Raw genomic sequence first — 17,316 nt, 5'->3', positions numbered from 1 at the left:
TAAAGATAAAGGGAATATCTTCTTCTTAACAACATCTCTGGGTACACCTGCAAGCTTAAATAATCCAAAAACTTCATCCACATATATTAGATGCTCATCAGGATGTTTTGTTCCATCTCCTAAAAAAGGATTAGCTAGCAGTTTTTCTATCATACCCGAAGGAATTTCAAAGCAGACATTTTCATTTTCATTTTCAGTAGGTTGAGTAGGTTGAGGAGCAACTCTTTGCTCTACTGGTCGGGGTGAAGATACCCCAAACAAGCCCCTCGGGGGATTACTTTCCATGGTAACAAGTGACAGTAAATTTCATCACACTATATAAATTTTTCCTTACCAAATTCCACCTACCAAAGGCGCTTCACTCCCCGGCAACGGCGCCAGAAAAGGGTCTTGATGACCCACAAGTATAGGGGATCTATCGTAGTCCTTTCGATAAGTAAGAGTGTCGAACCCAACGAGGAGCAGAAGGAAATGATAAGCGGTTTCCAGCAAGGTATTCTCTATAAGTACTGAAATAAGTGGTAACAAATAGTTCTGTGATAGGATAATTTGTAACGAGCAACAAGAAACAAAAGTAAATAAGGTGCAGCAAGGTGGCCCAATCCTTTTTGTAGCAAAGGACAAGCCTGGACAAACTCTTATATGATGTAAAGCGCTCCCAAGGACACATGGGAATATCATCAAGCTAGTTTTCATCACGCTCATATGATTCGCGTTCGGTACTTTGATAATTTGGTATGTGGGTGGACCGGTGCTTGGGTACTGCCCTTACTTGGACAAGCATCCCACTTATGATTAACCTCTATTGCAAGCATCCGCAACTACAACAAAAGTATTAAGGTAAACCTAACCACAGCATAAAACATATGGATCCAAATCAGCCCCTTACGAAGCAAATCATAAACTAGGGTTTAAGCTTCTGTCACTCTAGCAACCCATCATCTACTTATTACTTCCCAATGCCTTCCTCTAGGCCCAAACAATGGTGAAGTGTCATTTAGTCGACATTCACATAACACCACTAGAGAAGAGACAACATACATCTCATCAAAATATCGAACGAATACCAAATTCACATGACTACTAATAGCAAGACTTCTCCCGTGTCCTTAGGAACAAAAGTAACTACTCACAAAGCATAAACATGTTCATAATCAGAGGGGTATTAATGTGCATATAGGATCTGAACATATGATCTTCCACCAATTAAACCAACTACCATCAACTACAAGGAGTAATTAATACTACTAGCAACCTACTAGCACCAATCCCGGACTTGGAGACAAGAATTGGATACAAGAGATGAACTAGGGTTTTGAGAGGAGATGGTGTTGACGAAGATGTTGGTGGAGATTGCCCTCTCCCGATGAGAGGAGCGTTGATGATGACGATGGCGATGATTTCCCCCTCCGGGAGGGAAGTTTCCCCGATAGAACAGCTCCGCCAGAGCCCTAGATTGGTTCCGCCAAGGTTCCGCCTCGTGGAGGCGGAGTTTCGTCCGAGAAGATGGCTTGTTATTTTTTCCCATCGAAAGACTTCATATAGCAGAAGATGGCCACCGGAGGGCCACCAGGGGGCCCACGAGGTAGGGGGCGCGCCCAGGGGGGTAGGGCGCGCCCCCACCCTCGTGGGCAGGGTGTGGCCCCCTGGTGAAGTTCTTGCTCTCGGTATTTTTTATATATTTGGAAAACGTCTTCCGTGAAGTTTCAGGACTTTTGGAGCTGTGTAGAATAGGTCTCTAATATTTGCTCCTTTTCTAGCCCAGAATCCCAGCTGCTGGCATTATCCCTCTTTATGTAAACCTTGTTAAATAAGAGAGAATAGGCATAAGTATTGTGACATAATGTGTAATAACAGCCCATAATGCAATAAATATCGATATAAAAGCATGATGCAAAATGGACGTATCATTCACCTCCACGATCAGATCACAGAAACTTGATTTTCTTGTTACGATGATTTTCCACTACACTCTGAAATTCTGTGAACTTTTCAAATGTTTCAGACTTATGTTTCATTAAGTAGATATACCCATATCTGCTAAAATCATCTGTGAAGGTGAGAAAATAACGATATCCGCCACGAGCTTCAACGTTCATTGGACCACATACATTAGTATGTATGATTTCCAATAACTCTGTTGCTCGCTCCATTGTTCCGGAGAACGGAGTTTTAGTCATCTTGCCCATGAGGCATGGTTCGCAAGTACCAAGTGATTCATAATCAAGTGATTCCAGAAGTCCATCAGAATGGAGTTTCTTCATGCGCTTTACACTAATATGACCTAAACGGCAATGCCACAAATAAGATGCACTATCATTATCAACTCTGCATCTTTTGGCTTCAATACTATGAACATGTTTATCACTACTATCAAGATTTAGTAAAAATAGACCACTCATCAAGGGTGCATGACCATAAAAGATATTACTCATATAAATAGAACAACCATTATTCTATGATTTAAATGAATAACCGTCTCGCATCAAACAAGATCCAGATATAATGTTCATGCTCAACGCTGGCACCAAATAACAATTATTTAGGTCTAAAACGAATCCCGAAGATAGATGTAGAGGTAGCGTGCCGAAGGCGATCACATCGACTTTGGAACCATTTCCCACGCGCATCGTCACCTCATCCTTAGCCAATCTTCGCTTAATCCGTAGCCCCTGTTTCGAGTTGCAAATGTTAGCAACTGAACCAGTATCAAATACCCAGGCACTACTGTGAGCATTAGTAAGGTACACATCAATAACATTTATATCAAATATACCTTTCACTTTGCCATCCTTTTTCTCCGCCAAATACTTGGGGCAGTTCCGCTTCCAGTGACCAGTCCATTTGCAGTAGAAGCACACAGTCTCGGGCTTAGGCCCAAACTTGGGTTTCTGCTACCTCTTGAGCACTTGCGTTGGTTTTCCCTTGAAAAGGAAAGGGCGATGCAGCAAAGTAGCGTAAGTATTTCCCTCAGTTTTTGAGAATCAAGGTATCAATCCAGTAGGAGGCCACGCACAAGTCCCTCGCACCTACACAAACAAATAAATCCTTGCAACCAACGCGATAAGGGGTTGTCAATCCCTACACGGTCACTTACGAGAGTGAGATCTGATAGATATGATAAGATAATATTTTTGGTATTTTTGTGATAAAGAGAAATAAAAGATGCAAAGTAAAATAAATGGCAAAGGAAATAACTAAGTATTGGAAGATTAATATGATGGAAGATAGACCTGGGGGCCATAGGTTTCACTAGTGGCTTCTCTCAAGAGCATAAGTATTTACGATGGGTGAACAAATTACTGTTGAGCAATTGATAGAATTGAGCATAGTTATGAGAATATCTAGGTATGATCATGTATATAGGCATCACGTTCGAGACAAGTAGACCGACTCCTGCCTGCATCTACTACTATTACTCCACACATCGACCGCTATCCAGCATGCATCTAGAGTATTAAGTTCAAGAGAACAGAGTAACGCTTTAAGCAAGATGACATGATGTAGAGGGATAAACTCATGCAATATGATATAAACCCATCTTGTTATCCTCGATGGCAACAATACAATACGTGCCTTGCTGCCCCTACTGTCACAGGGAAAGGACACCGCAAGATTGAACCCAAAGCCTAGCACTTCTCCCATTGCAAGAAAGATCAATCTAGTAGGCCAAACCAAACTGATAATTTGAAGTGACTTGCAAAGATAACCAATCATACATAAAAGAATTCAGAGAAGATTCAAATATTGTTCATAGATAAACTTGATCATAAACCCACAATTCATCGGTCTCAACAAACACACGCCAAAAGAAGATTACATCGAGTAGATATCCACAAGAGAGGGGGAGAACTTTGTATTGAGATCCAAAAAGAGAGAAGAAGCCATCTAGCTAATAAGTATGGACCTGTAGGTCTAAAGTAAACTACTCACACTTCATCGGAGAGGCTATGGTGTTGATGTAGAAGCCCTCTGTGATCGATGCCTCCTCCGGCGGAGCTTCGAAAAAGGCCCCAAGATGGGATCTCGTGGATACAGAAAGTTACGGTGGTGGAATTAGGGTTTTGGCTCCGTATCTGGTAGTTTGGGGGTACGTAGGTATATATAGGAGGAAGGAGTACGTCGGTGGAGCAACAAGGGGCCCACGAGGGTGGAGGGCGCGCCCCCCTATCTCGTGCCTTCCTCGTTGATTGCTTAACGTAGGGTCCAAGTCATCTGGATCATGTTCGTTTCGAAAATCACGTTCCCGAAGGTTTCATTCCATTTGGACTCCGTTTGATATTCTTTTTCTGCGAAACCCTAAAATAGGCAAAAAAACAGCAATTCTGGGTTGGGCCTCCGGTTAATAGGTTAGTCCCAAAAATAATATATAAGTGTATTATAAAGCCCAATAATGTCCAAAACAGAATATAATAGAGCATGGAACAATCAAAAATTATAGATACGTTGGAGACGTATCAAGCATGCCCAAGCTTAATTCCTGCTCGTCCTGGAGTAGGTAAATGATAAAAACAGAATTTTTGATGTGGAATGCTACTTGGCATAATTTCAGTGTAATTCTTCTTAATTGTGGTATGAATATTCAGATCCGAAAGATTCAAGACAAAAGTTCAATATTGACATATAAATAATAATACTTCAAGCATACTAACTAAGCAATTATGTCTCTTCAAAATAACATGGCCAAAGAAAGTTATCCCTACAAAATCATATAGTCTGGCTATGCTCTATCTTCACCACACAAAGTATTTAAATCATGCACAACCCCGATGACAAGCCAAGCAATTGTTTTCATACTTTTGGTGTTCTCAAACTTTTTCAATCTTCACGCAATACATGAGCAGGAGCCATGGACATAACACTTTAGGTGGAATAGAATGGTGGTTGTGGAGGAGACAAAAAAGGGAAGATAGTTTCACATCAACTAGGCGTATCAACAGGCTATGGAGATGCCCATCAATAGATATCAATGTGAGTGAGTAGGGATTGCCATGCAACGGATGCACTAGAGCTATAAGTATATGAAAGCTCAACAAAAGGAACAAAGTGGGTGTGCATCCAACTCGCTTGCTCACGAAGACCTAGGGCATTTTGAGGAAGCCCATCATTGGAATATTGATACGTCTCCGTCGTATCTATAATTTTTGATTGTTCCATGCCAATATTATTCAACTTTCATATACTTTTTGGCAACTTTTTATATTATTTTTGGGGCTAACATATTGATCCAGTGCCCAGTGCCAGTTCCTGTCTATTGAATGTTTTTTGTTTCGCAGAATAGCCATATCAAACGGAGTCCAAACGGGATAAAAACGGACGGAGCTTATTTTTGGAAAATATGGAAAATTTGGAAGGAAAATCAACGCGAACTAGTGCCCGAGGTGGTAACGAGGCAGGGGGCGCCCCCCCTTAGGGCGCGCCCCTACCCTCGTGAGCCCACCGTAAGGCGGTTGACACTCTTCTTTTGCCGCAAGAAAGCTAATATTCGGAAAAAAATCACGGCGAAGGATTCAGGCCAATCGGAGTTACGGATCTCCATATATATACGAAACGGTGAAATAGAGCCAGAGGAGAACGCAGAAACAGAGAGAGACAGAGAGATAGATCCAATCTCGGAGGGGCTCTCGCCCCTCCCACGCCATGGGAGCCAAGGACCAGAGGGGAAACCCTTCTCCCATCTAGGGAGGAGGTCAAGGAAGAAGAAGAAGAAGGGGGGCCCCTCTCCCCCTTGCTTCTGGTGGCGCTAGAGCGCTGCCGGGGCCATCATCATCACCGCCATCTGAACCAACAACTTCACCGCCATCATCACCAACTCTTCCCCCCTCTATTCAGCGGTGTAACCTCTCTCTTACCCACTGTAATCTCTACTTAAACATGGTGCTCAACGCTATATATTATTTCCCAATCATGTATGGCTATCCTATGATGTTTGAGTAGATCTGTTTTGTCCTAATGGCTATTTGATGATCGTGATTGGTTTGAGTTGTATGTTTTATTATTGGTGCTGTCCTATGGTGCTCTCCGTGTCGCGCAAGCGTGAGGGATTCCCGCTGTAGGGTTTGCAATATGCTTATGATTTGCTTATGGTGGGTGGCGTGAGTGACAGAAGCACAGACCCGAGTAAGTAGGTTGTTCGCGTATGGGATAAAGGGGACTTGATGCTTTAATGCTATGGTTGGGTTTTACCTTAATGAATCTTTAGTAGTTGCGGATGCTTGCTAGAGTTCCAATCATAAGTGCATATGATCCAAATAGAGAAAGTATGTTAGCTTATGCCTCTCCCTCAAATAAAATTGCAATAATGATTACCGGTCTAGTTATCGATTGCCTAGGGACAAATAACCTTCTTGTTGACAAAAGCTCTCTACTAAAACTAATTTAGTTGTGTCTTTATCTAAACAGCCCCTAGCTTTTATTTTCGTGTTCTTTACTTTCTTGCAAGCTTACCCAAAAACACCTACAAAGTACTTCTAGTTTCATACTTGTTCTAGGTAAAGCGAACGCCAAGCGTGCGTAGAGTTGTATCGGTGGTCGATAGAACTTGAGGGAATATTTGTTCTACCTTTAGCTCCTTGTTGAGTTCGACACTCTTACTTATCGAAATAGGCTACAATTGATCCCCTATACTTGTGGGTTATCAAGACCTTTTTCTGGCGCCGTTGCCGGGGAGCAATAGTGTGGGGTGAATATTCTCGTGTGTGCTTGTTTGCTTTATCACTAAGTAATTTTTATTTGTTGTTCTTAGTTGTTTCCTAGCTTTAGTTATGGGTAGGAAATGCAAAATACCAAAAAAAAATTAGTTGTACCTACTGAACCAATGGTTGAAGAACCAATCAAAATCTATCACACTGCTGAAGCTTATTACTTGGATCATCTTCGATCCCTATGTGCTCGTGCTAAAACCCCAACTAGCTTAGTTGAGGGCAAATCTTTAGATGAGCGTGCTTGTTATGTGCGACACCGTATATCTCAAAAATGGAAACTTTTACATCATCAAATTAATACTATGCAATGATATGCTTGGAATTTATGCTATTATTATGATTTTACTTGTTGTTCTGAAAACCCTAAGAAACACCTTCCCTACCAATGTGAGTTTAGTGATAATGTCATCGTATCTTCGTATGCTAAAGGTGCTTATAGTTACTATGATGTTCAACAAATTGAAGAATTTGTTGCTTTTAAGGGTGCTTTTGAAATTGCTTCTTTGATTGAAAAGTATGATGCTACTCTTTACAAATCTGAAAATTTTGCCATACTTGAATATTGTTATGAGAATTATGCTTCTAATGCCTATGTTAAACAATATATTGAGGAGTACTCCGCTGCCCAAGAAGAAACTAATATTTTGCAGGAGTCTATGGAAGAAGAAATTGATGAAATTGTGAGCTCATTGGATGAAAAAGATGATGAGGAGAGCGAAGAACAAAAGGAGGAAGAGCGGATTAGCTACCTGTGCCCACCTTCTAATGAGAGTAACTCTTCAACTCATACATTGTTTAATTTCCCTTCGTGCTTACCGGAGGATGATTGTTATGATCCCATTGATTCTTTTGAAATATCCCTTTTTGATGATGCTTGCTATGCTTGTGGCCAAGATGCCAATATGAATTATGCTTATGGAGATGAACTTGCTATAGTTCCTTATGTTAAACATGAAATTGTTGCTATTGCACCCACACATGATAGTCCTATTATCTTTTTGAATTCTCCAAACTACACTATATCAGAGAAGTTTGCACTTATTAAGGATTATATTGATGGGTAGCCTTTTACCGTTGCACATGATGATTTTGATGAATATAATATGCATGTGCTTGCTGCTCCTACTTGCAATTATTATGAGAGAGGAACTATATCTCCACCTCTCTCTGTTTCCAATATGATAAAATTGCAAGAAACTGTTTATACTATGCATTGGCCTTTACTTTGTGTGCATGAATTGTTCTTTTATGACATGCCGATGCATAGGAAGAGAGTTAGACTTTGTCATTACATGATATATGTTACCTTGTGCTCACCACTAAATTACAAATCATTGTTAATTAAAATTGGCTTTGATATACCTTGGGATCCGGGTGGATCCATTACTTGAGCACCATATGCCTAGCTTAATGGCTTTAAAGAAAGCGCTGCCAGGGAGACAACCTGAAAGTTTTAGAGAGTCATTTATTTCTGTTGAGTGCTTTCATATAGTTTAAAAACAACAAAAATAGAGAGGGGAACCCAAAGCTTTTTCAAAAAGAAAAGCGAAAGTGAGAGAGACAAGCATTGTTGAAGTGGGAGCTAGCCTTGAACTTTGTTCATGCTCACGGCAACTTTACGAATATTGATTACAGAAAATTTTCAACAAAAATAATCATCCCCTTGTACAATTCCATTGTATTATAAAAATAATGTTCCAAGGTTTTCCTTTAGGATGTTTACGATGCTTGTTGGTTTGTGCGGTGCAGGACAGAAACTTTGGTTGTAGTGCGTGAATTTTAATTTTTTACTGGAACGTCGAATGGTTCTGATTCTTTTTGCACTGTCTTGCTGTATTTTTTTTATTTTTCCTAATTTTGGCTGAATTTTTCAAGTATCAGAAGTATGGTGAATTTTCAGATTATTACAGACTGTTCTGTTTTAGACAGATTCTGTTTCTGATGCATAGTTTGCTTGTTTTGATAAACCTATCAATTTATATCAGTGGATTAAGCCATGAAAAAGTTATATTACAGTAGACACAATTCAAAAACAAAATATGAATTGGTTTGCAATAGTACTTATAGTAGTGATTTGCTTTATTATACTAACGGATCTTACCGAGTTTTCTGTTGAAGTTTTGTGTGGATGAAGTGTTCGATGATTGAGAAGCTTTCGATGTGAGAAGAAGGAAGAGAGGCAAGAGCTCAAGCTTAGGGATTCTCGAGGCACCCTAAGTAAATATTCAAGGAGACTCAAGCGTCTTAGCTTGGGGATGCCGGGGAGGCATCCCCTCTTTCTTCAACAAATATCGGTATGTTTTCGGATTCGTTTCGTTCATGCGGTATGTGCAAGTCTTGGAGCGTCTTTTGCATTTAGGTTTTTATTTTTATTTTTATGCACCATGCTGGTATGAGATAGTCCTTGGTTGATTTATAGAATGCTCATTGCACTTCACTTATATCTTTTGAGTATGGCTTTATAGAATGCTTCATGTGCTTCACTTATATCATTTGAAGTTTGGATTGCCTGTTTCTCTTCACTTAGACAACCGCCATTTGTAGAATGCTCTTTTGCTTCACTTATATTTGTTAGAGCACAGGCATATCTTTTGTAGAAAGAATTAAACTCTCGTGCTTCACTTATATTTGTTTAGAGAGATGACAGGAACTGGTCATTCACATGGTTAGTCATAAAATCCTACATAAACTTGTAGATCGTTGAATATGATATGTTTGATTCCTTGCAATAGTTTTGCGATATAAAGATGGTGATATTAGAGTCATGCTAGTCGAGTAATTGTGAAATTGAGAAATACTTGTGTTGAGGTTTGCAAGTCCCGTAGCTTGCTCGTATGGTGAACCGTTATGTAACGAAGTCGGAGCATGAGGTGTTTATTAATTGTCTTCCTTATGAGTGGCGGTCGGGGACGAGGGATGGTCTTTTCCTACCAATCTATCACCCTAGGAGCATGCGTGTAGTACTTTGTTTCGATGACTAATAGATTTTTGCAATAAGTATGTGAGTTCTTTATGACTAATGTTGAGTCCATGGATTATACGCACTCTCATCCTTCCATCATTGCTAGCCTCTTCGGTACCGTGCATTGCCCTTTCTCACCTCGAGAGTTGATGCAAAATTCGCTGGTGCATCCAAACCCCATGATATGATACGCTCTATCACACATAAGCCTCATTATATCTTCCTCAAAACAGCCACCATACCTACCTATCATGGCATTTCCATAGCTATTCCGAGATATATTGCCATGCAACTTCCATCATCATCATATACATGACTTGAGCATTTATTGTCATATTGCTTTGCATGATTGTAAGATAGCTAGCATGATGTTTTCATGGCTTGTCCGTTTTTTGATGTCATTGCTATGCTAGATCATTGCACATCCCGGTACACCGCCGGAGGCATTCATATAGAGTCATATCCTTGTTCTAGATATCGAGTTGTAATCTTGAGTTGTAAGTAAATAAAAGTGTGATGATCATCATTATTAGAGCATTGCCCAAAAAAAGAGAGGCCAAAGAATCCTAAATAAAAAAATAAAGGGGGGCCAAAGAAGCCCGCAAAAAAGGAAAAAAAAGAAAAAGGGGCAATGTTACTATCCTTTTACCACACTTGTGCTTCAAAGTAGCACCATGTTCTTCATATAGAGAATCTCTTGAGTTATCACTTTCATATACTAGTGGGAATTTTCATTATAGAACTTGGCTTGTATATTCCAACGATGGGCTTCCTCAAATGCCCTAAGTCTTCATGAGCAAGCAAGTTGTATGCACACCCACTTAGTTTCAGTTTGAGCTTTCATATACTTATAGCTCTAGTGCATCCGTTGCATGGCAATCCCTACTCCTCACATTGATATCTATTAATGGGCATCTCCATAGCCCATTGATACGCCTAGTTGATGTGAGACTTTCTTCCTTTTTTGTCTTCTCCACATAACCCCCATCATCATATTCTATTCCACCTATAGTGCTATGTCCATGGCTCACGCTCAAGTATTGCATGAAAGTTGAAAAGGTTTGAGAACATCAAAAGTATGAAACAATTGCTTGGCTTGTCATCAGGGTTGTGCATGATGTGAATGCTTTGTGTGGTGAAGATGGAGCATAGCCAGACTATATGATTTTGTAGGGATGAGCTTTCTTTGGCTATGTTATTTCAATAAGACATAATTGCTTGGTTGGTATGCTTGAAATATTATTGTCTTTATGTCAAAGGATAGATTATTGCTTTGAATCACTCGTGTCTTAATATTCATGCCATGATTAGACATATGATCAAGATTATGCTAGGTAGCATTCCACATCAAAAATTATCTTTTTTATCATTTACCTACTCGAGGATGAGCATGAATTAAGCTTGGGGATGCTGATACGTCTCCGTCGTATCTATAATTTTTTATTGTTCCATACCAATATTATTCAACTTTCATATACTTTTTGGCAACTTTTTATACTATTTTTTGGGCTAACATATTGATCCAGTGCCCAGTGACAGTTCCTGTCTGTTGCATGTTTTTGGTTTCGCAGAATAGCCATATCAAACGGAGTCCAAATAGGATAAAAACGGACAGAGCTTATTTTTGGAAAATATGGAAAATTTGGAAGGAAAATCAACGCGAACCAGTGCCCGAGGTGGTCACGAGGCAGGGGGCGCCCCCCTTAGGGCGCGCCCCTATCCTCGTGAGCCCACCGTAAGGCGGTTGACGCTCTTCTTTTGCCGCAAGAAAGCTAATATTCGGAAAAAAATCACGGCGAAGGTTTCAGGCCAATCGGAGTTACGGATCTCCATATATATACGAAACGGTGAAACAGAGCCAGAGGAGAACGCAGAAACAGAGAGAGACAGAGAGATAGATCTAATCTCGGAGGGGCTCTCGCCCCTCCCACGCCATGGGAGCCAAGGACCAGAGGGGAAACCCTTCTCCCATCTAGGGAGGAGGTCAAGGAAGAAGAAGAAGAAGGGGGGCCCTCTCCCCCTTGCTTCCGGTGGCGCCGGAGCGCTGCCGGGGCCATCATCATCACCGCCATCTGAACCAACAACTTCACCGCCATCATCACCAACTCTTCCCCCCTCTATGCAGCGGTGTAACCTCTCTTACCCGCTGTAATCTCTACTTAAACATGGTGCTCAACGCTATATATTATTTTCCAATGATGTATGGCTGTCCTATGATGTTTGAGTAGATCTGTTTTGTCCTAATGGCTATTTGATGATCGTGATTTGTTTGAGTTGTATGTTTTATTATTGGTGCTGTCCTATGGTGCTCTCCGTGTCGCGCAAGAGTGAGGGACTCCCGCTGTAGGGTTTGCAATATGCTTATGATTTGCTTATGGTGGGTGGCGTGAGTGACAGAAGCACAGACCCGAGTAAGTAGGTTGTTTGCGTATGGGATAAAGGGGACTTGATGCTTTAATGTTATGGTTGGGTTTTACCTTAATGAATCTTTAGTAGTTGCGGATGCTTGCTAGATTTCCAATCATAAATGCATATGATCCAAGTAGAGAAAGTATGTTAGCTTATGCCTCTCCCTCAAATAAAATTGCAATAATGATTACCGGTCTAGTTATCGATTGCCTAGGGACAAATAACCTTCTTGTTGACAAAAGCTCTCTACTAAAACTAATTTAGTTGTGTCTTTATCTAAACAACCCCTAGCTTTTATTTTCGTGTTCTTTACTTTCTTGCAAGCTTACCCAAAAACACCTACAAAGTACTTCTAGTTTCATACTTGTTCTAGGTAAAGCGAATGTCAAGCGTGCCTAGAGTTGTATCGGTGGTCGATAGAACTAGAGGGAATATTTGTTCTACCTTTAGCTCCTCGTTGGGTTCGACACTCTTACATATCGAAAGAGGCTACAATTGATCCCCTATACTTGTGGGTTATCAAATATACAAGCCAAGTTCTATAATGAAAAATTCCCACAAGTATATGAAAGTGATAACATAAGAGACTCTCTATTATGAAGATCATGGTGCTACTTTGAAGCACAAGTGTGGTAAAAGGATAGTAGCATTGTCCCTTCTCTCTTGTTCTCTCATATATATTTTTTTGGGCCTTTTCCTCTTTTTTATGGCCTCTTTTTTTTGTCCGGAGTCTCATCCCGACTTGTGGGGGAATCATAGTTTACATCATCCTTTCCTCACTGGGACAATGCTCTAAAAATGATGATCATCACACTTTTATTTACCTACAACTCAACAATTACAACTCAATACTTAGAACAAAAAATGACTCTATGTGGATGCCTCCGGCGGTGTACCGGGATATGCAATGAATCAAGAGTGACATGTACGAATTATGAACAGTGGCTTTGCCACAAATACAATGTCAACTACATGATCATGCAAAGCAATATGACAATGATGGAGCGTGTCATAGTAAACGGAACGGTGGAAATTTGCATGGAAATATATCTCGGAATGGCTAAGGAAATGCCATGATAGGTAGGTATGGTGGCTGTTTTGAGGAAGGTATATGGTGGGTGTATGATACCGGGGAAAGGTGCGGGATATTAGAGAGGCTAGCAATGGTGGAAGGAAGAAAAGTGTGTATGATCCATGGACTCAACCTTAGTCATAAAGAACTGATATACTTATTGCAAAAATCTACAAGTTATCAAAGCAAAGTATTACGCGCATGCTCCTAGGGGGATAGATTGGTAGGAAAAGATCATCGCTCGTCCCCGACCGCCACTCATAAGGAAGACAATCAATCAATAAATCATGCTTCAACTTCATCACATAACGGTTCACCATACGTGCATGCTACGGGAATCACAAACTTTAACACAAATTTTTCTCAAATTCACAACTACTCGACTAGCATGACTCTAATATTACCATCTCCATATCTCAAAACAATTATCAAGTATCGAACTTCTCATAGTATTCAACACACTCATAAGAAAAATTTTATTAATCTTGAATGCCTAACATAATTAAAGAAAATTACCATGCTGTTTTGTAGGACTCTCAAAATAATCTAAGTGAAGCATGAGAGAAAAATAGTTTCTATAAAACAAATCCACCGACGTGCTCTAAAAGATATAAGTGAAGCACTAGAGCAAAAACTATATAACTCGAAAGATATAAGTGAAGCACATAGAGTATTCTAACAATTTCCGAATCATGTGTGTCTCTCTCAAAAGCTGTGTACAGCAAGGATTATTGTGGAAAACTAACAAATAAAGACTCAAATAATACAAGACGCTCCAAGAAAAACACATATCATGCGGTAAATAAAAATATAGCTCCAAATAAAGTTACCGATGGAAGTAGACGAAAGAGGGGATGCCTTCCGGGGCATCCCCAAGCTTTGGCTTTTAGGTGTCCTTAGATTATCTTGGGGTGCCATGGGCATCCCCATGATTAGGCTCTTTCCACTCCTTGTTCCATAATCCATCAAATCTTTTACCCAAAACTTGAAAACTTCACAACACAAAACTTAAAGTAGAAAATCTCGTGAGCTCCGTTAGCGAAAGAAAACAAAACACCACTTCAAGGTACTGTATGAACTCATTATTTATTTATATTGGTGTTAAACCTACTGTATTCCAACTTCTCTATGGTTTATAAACTATTTTACTAGCCATAGATTCATCAAAATAAGCAAACAACACACGAAAAACAGAATCTGTCAAAAACAGAACAGTCTGTAGTAATCTGTAGCTAACGCAAGATCTGGAACCCCAAAAATTCTAAAATAAATTGCTGGACGTGAGTAATTTATCTATTAATCATCTTCAAAAATAATTAAATAAATATCACTTTCCAAATAAAAATGGCAGCAATTCTTGTGAGCACTAAAGTTTCTGTTTTTTACTGAAAGATTAAAAAGACTTTTCCCAAGTCTTCCCAACAGTTCTACTTGGCACAAACACTAATTAAACAACAAACACAAACAAAACAGAGGCTAGATAAATTATTTATTACTAAACAGGAGCAAAAAGCAAGTAATAAAAATAAAATTGGGTCGCCTCCCAACAAGCGCTATCGTTTAACGCCCCTAGCTAGGCATAAGAGCAAGGATAGATCTAGGTATCTTTAGTTGGTAATTCTTTAATGAGACATCTATAACCTTTAGGAGTTTCTTTCCTTTTATCAATAATCAAACTTCTAGGCACAAGATCGAAAAAATCATTAGCAGCAAATGGTTCCTTAATGATAGCAAAAAGATTAGGATTAATACTTATAGATTTGAGATCCGGAGTTTCTTTGCTAGAGGATTCACCCTTATTTTTAGGAACATACATAAGCTTGGCAATTTTAGTTGGAGGACTTGGAGTATTCTTTACAGAAGAAAAGGCGGTTTGCAAGTTGGTAATGATACCCTCAAGTTTATCGATTCTAGTGGAATCATGATTTATTCTTTCATTAATTATAGGTTCCTTCTCTTTAATATTTTTCAAAGTTACTCCTACTTTAGATCCATATTGGGTAATTTGGTTGTGGATCTTTTTATCAAAATTTTCAATTAACTCAATGGTAGCAACTTTATTTTCTATAATTTCAAGTTTTTGCATTACATGCTCCAAAGTTAACATGGTTCCATTAACCAAAAGAGGGGGTGAGCCAAATAAATCTATCATAGCATTATAGGATTCAAAAGTGTGGCTACCTGTAACGCCCTCGATGCGGCTATATCTCCTACGTGTCGAAGCACGACTTAGAGGCATAACCGCATTGAAAGCAATGTCGCAAGTTAGGCAATCTTCACAACATCCCATGTAATATAAATAATAAAAGGGGAAGGAACATAGTTGGCTTACACTCGCCACGTCAATCAAAGTACATAAATAGCATTACATCAATCAAACACTCATGGCCCGACTACGGCGCCAAAATAAAAGATCAACCCAACATGCGACACGGTCCCGATCGCCCCAACTGGGCACCCCTACTGATCATCAGGGAAAGACACATAGTAACGGCGTGAGTCCTCGTCGAATTCCCACTTGAGCTCAAGCGCGTCATCTAGAACGGAGTCATCAGGCCATGCATCTGGTTTGGAAGTAATCTGTGAGCCACAGGGACTCAGCAATCTCGCACCCTCGCGATCAAGACTATTTAAGCTTATAGGTAAGGCAAGGTAAATATGTGGAGCTGCAGCAAGCGACTAGAATATATGGTGGCTAACCTGTTCGCAAAAGAGAGCGAGAAGAGAAGGCAAATCGCAAACGAATAACTAGAGAACAACCTGCGGCAACCATTACTCCAACACCGTGTTCGCTTCCCGGACTCCACCGAGAAGAGACCATCACGGTAACACACACAGTTGATTCATTTTAATTAAGTTAAGGTTCAAGTTATCTACAACCGGACATTAAAAAATTCCCATCTGCCCATAACCGCGGGCACGGCTTTCGAAAGTTCAAATCCCTGCAGGGGAGTCCAACTTAGCCCATGACAAGCTCTCACGGTCAACGAAGGAATAAAACTTCTCCCGAGACATTCCGATCAGACTCGGTATCCCGGTTCTACAAGACACTTCGACAAGTTAAATCAAATCCAGCAACACCGCCTGATTGTGCCGACAAATCCCGATAGGAGCTGCACATATCTCGTTCTCAGGGCACACTCAGATTGTCCTAGGTACGGGTAGGCCAGCCCAGAGTTGCCCCTGGTGGCCACCGGCAGCTGACAGGTGGACCAACACTCAGAGGAGCACTGGCCTGGGGGGGTTTAAAATAAGATGACCCTCGGGCTCCGGAAACCCAAGGGAAAAAGAGGCTAGGTGGCAAATGGTAAAACCAAGGTTGGGAATTGCTGGAAAAGCTTTATTCAAGGCAAACTATCAAGGGGTTCCCATTATCACCCAACCGCGTAAGGAATGCAAAATCCGGGAACATAACACCGATATGACGGAAACTAGGGCGGCAAGAGTGGAACAAAACACTAGGCAAAAAGCCAAGCCTTCCACCCTTTACCAAGTATATAGATGCATTAAGATAACAAGGCAATATAATGGTATCGCAACAAATAAGTAATGTTCAAACAAGGAACGGTCTCCAATCTTCACCTGCAACTAGCAACGCTATAAGAGGGGCTGAGCAAAGCGATAACATAGCCAATCAACGGTTTGCTAGGACATGGTGGGTTAGAGGTTTGACATGGCAATTTGGGAGGCATGATAAGCAAGTAGTAGGCATCGTAGCATAGTCATAGCAAAAGAGCGAGCATCTAGCAAAGCAAAGATAGTAGTGATTTCGAGGGTGTGATCATCTTGCCTGCAAAGTTGTCAGAGTTGACTGGATCCTCGAAAGCAAAATCAACGGGATCCTTGTTAGCGAACTCGTCTCCCGGCTCTACCCAAACAAGACAAACAAGCAACAAGGACACAATCAACCACGTGCAAGGCTCAAACAACATTATGCAAACATGGTATGCTATGCGGGATGCGATATGTGATGCATATGCAAGATTTGACAAGGAATGAATGAACCTGGCCTCAACCTGGAAAACTAAGTGTGCCAATGGAAAGGTGAGATGATTTCGCTTGAAAACGATATAAAGAACACCGGAATCGGAGTCGCGGTTTGGAAATGGCAAGCAATTCAAATATGACAACGGTCTGTGATATACAGCAAGTAGCCATCTAAATGCAAC

The sequence above is a fragment of the Triticum urartu genome, chromosome 4, assembly GCF_003073215.2.
Source record: "Triticum urartu cultivar G1812 chromosome 4, Tu2.1, whole genome shotgun sequence".
In the NCBI taxonomy this organism is placed as follows: domain Eukaryota; kingdom Viridiplantae; phylum Streptophyta; class Magnoliopsida; order Poales; family Poaceae; genus Triticum; species Triticum urartu.
The sequence above is the reverse complement of the archived record's forward strand: the minus strand, read 5'-3'. Positions refer to the sequence as shown.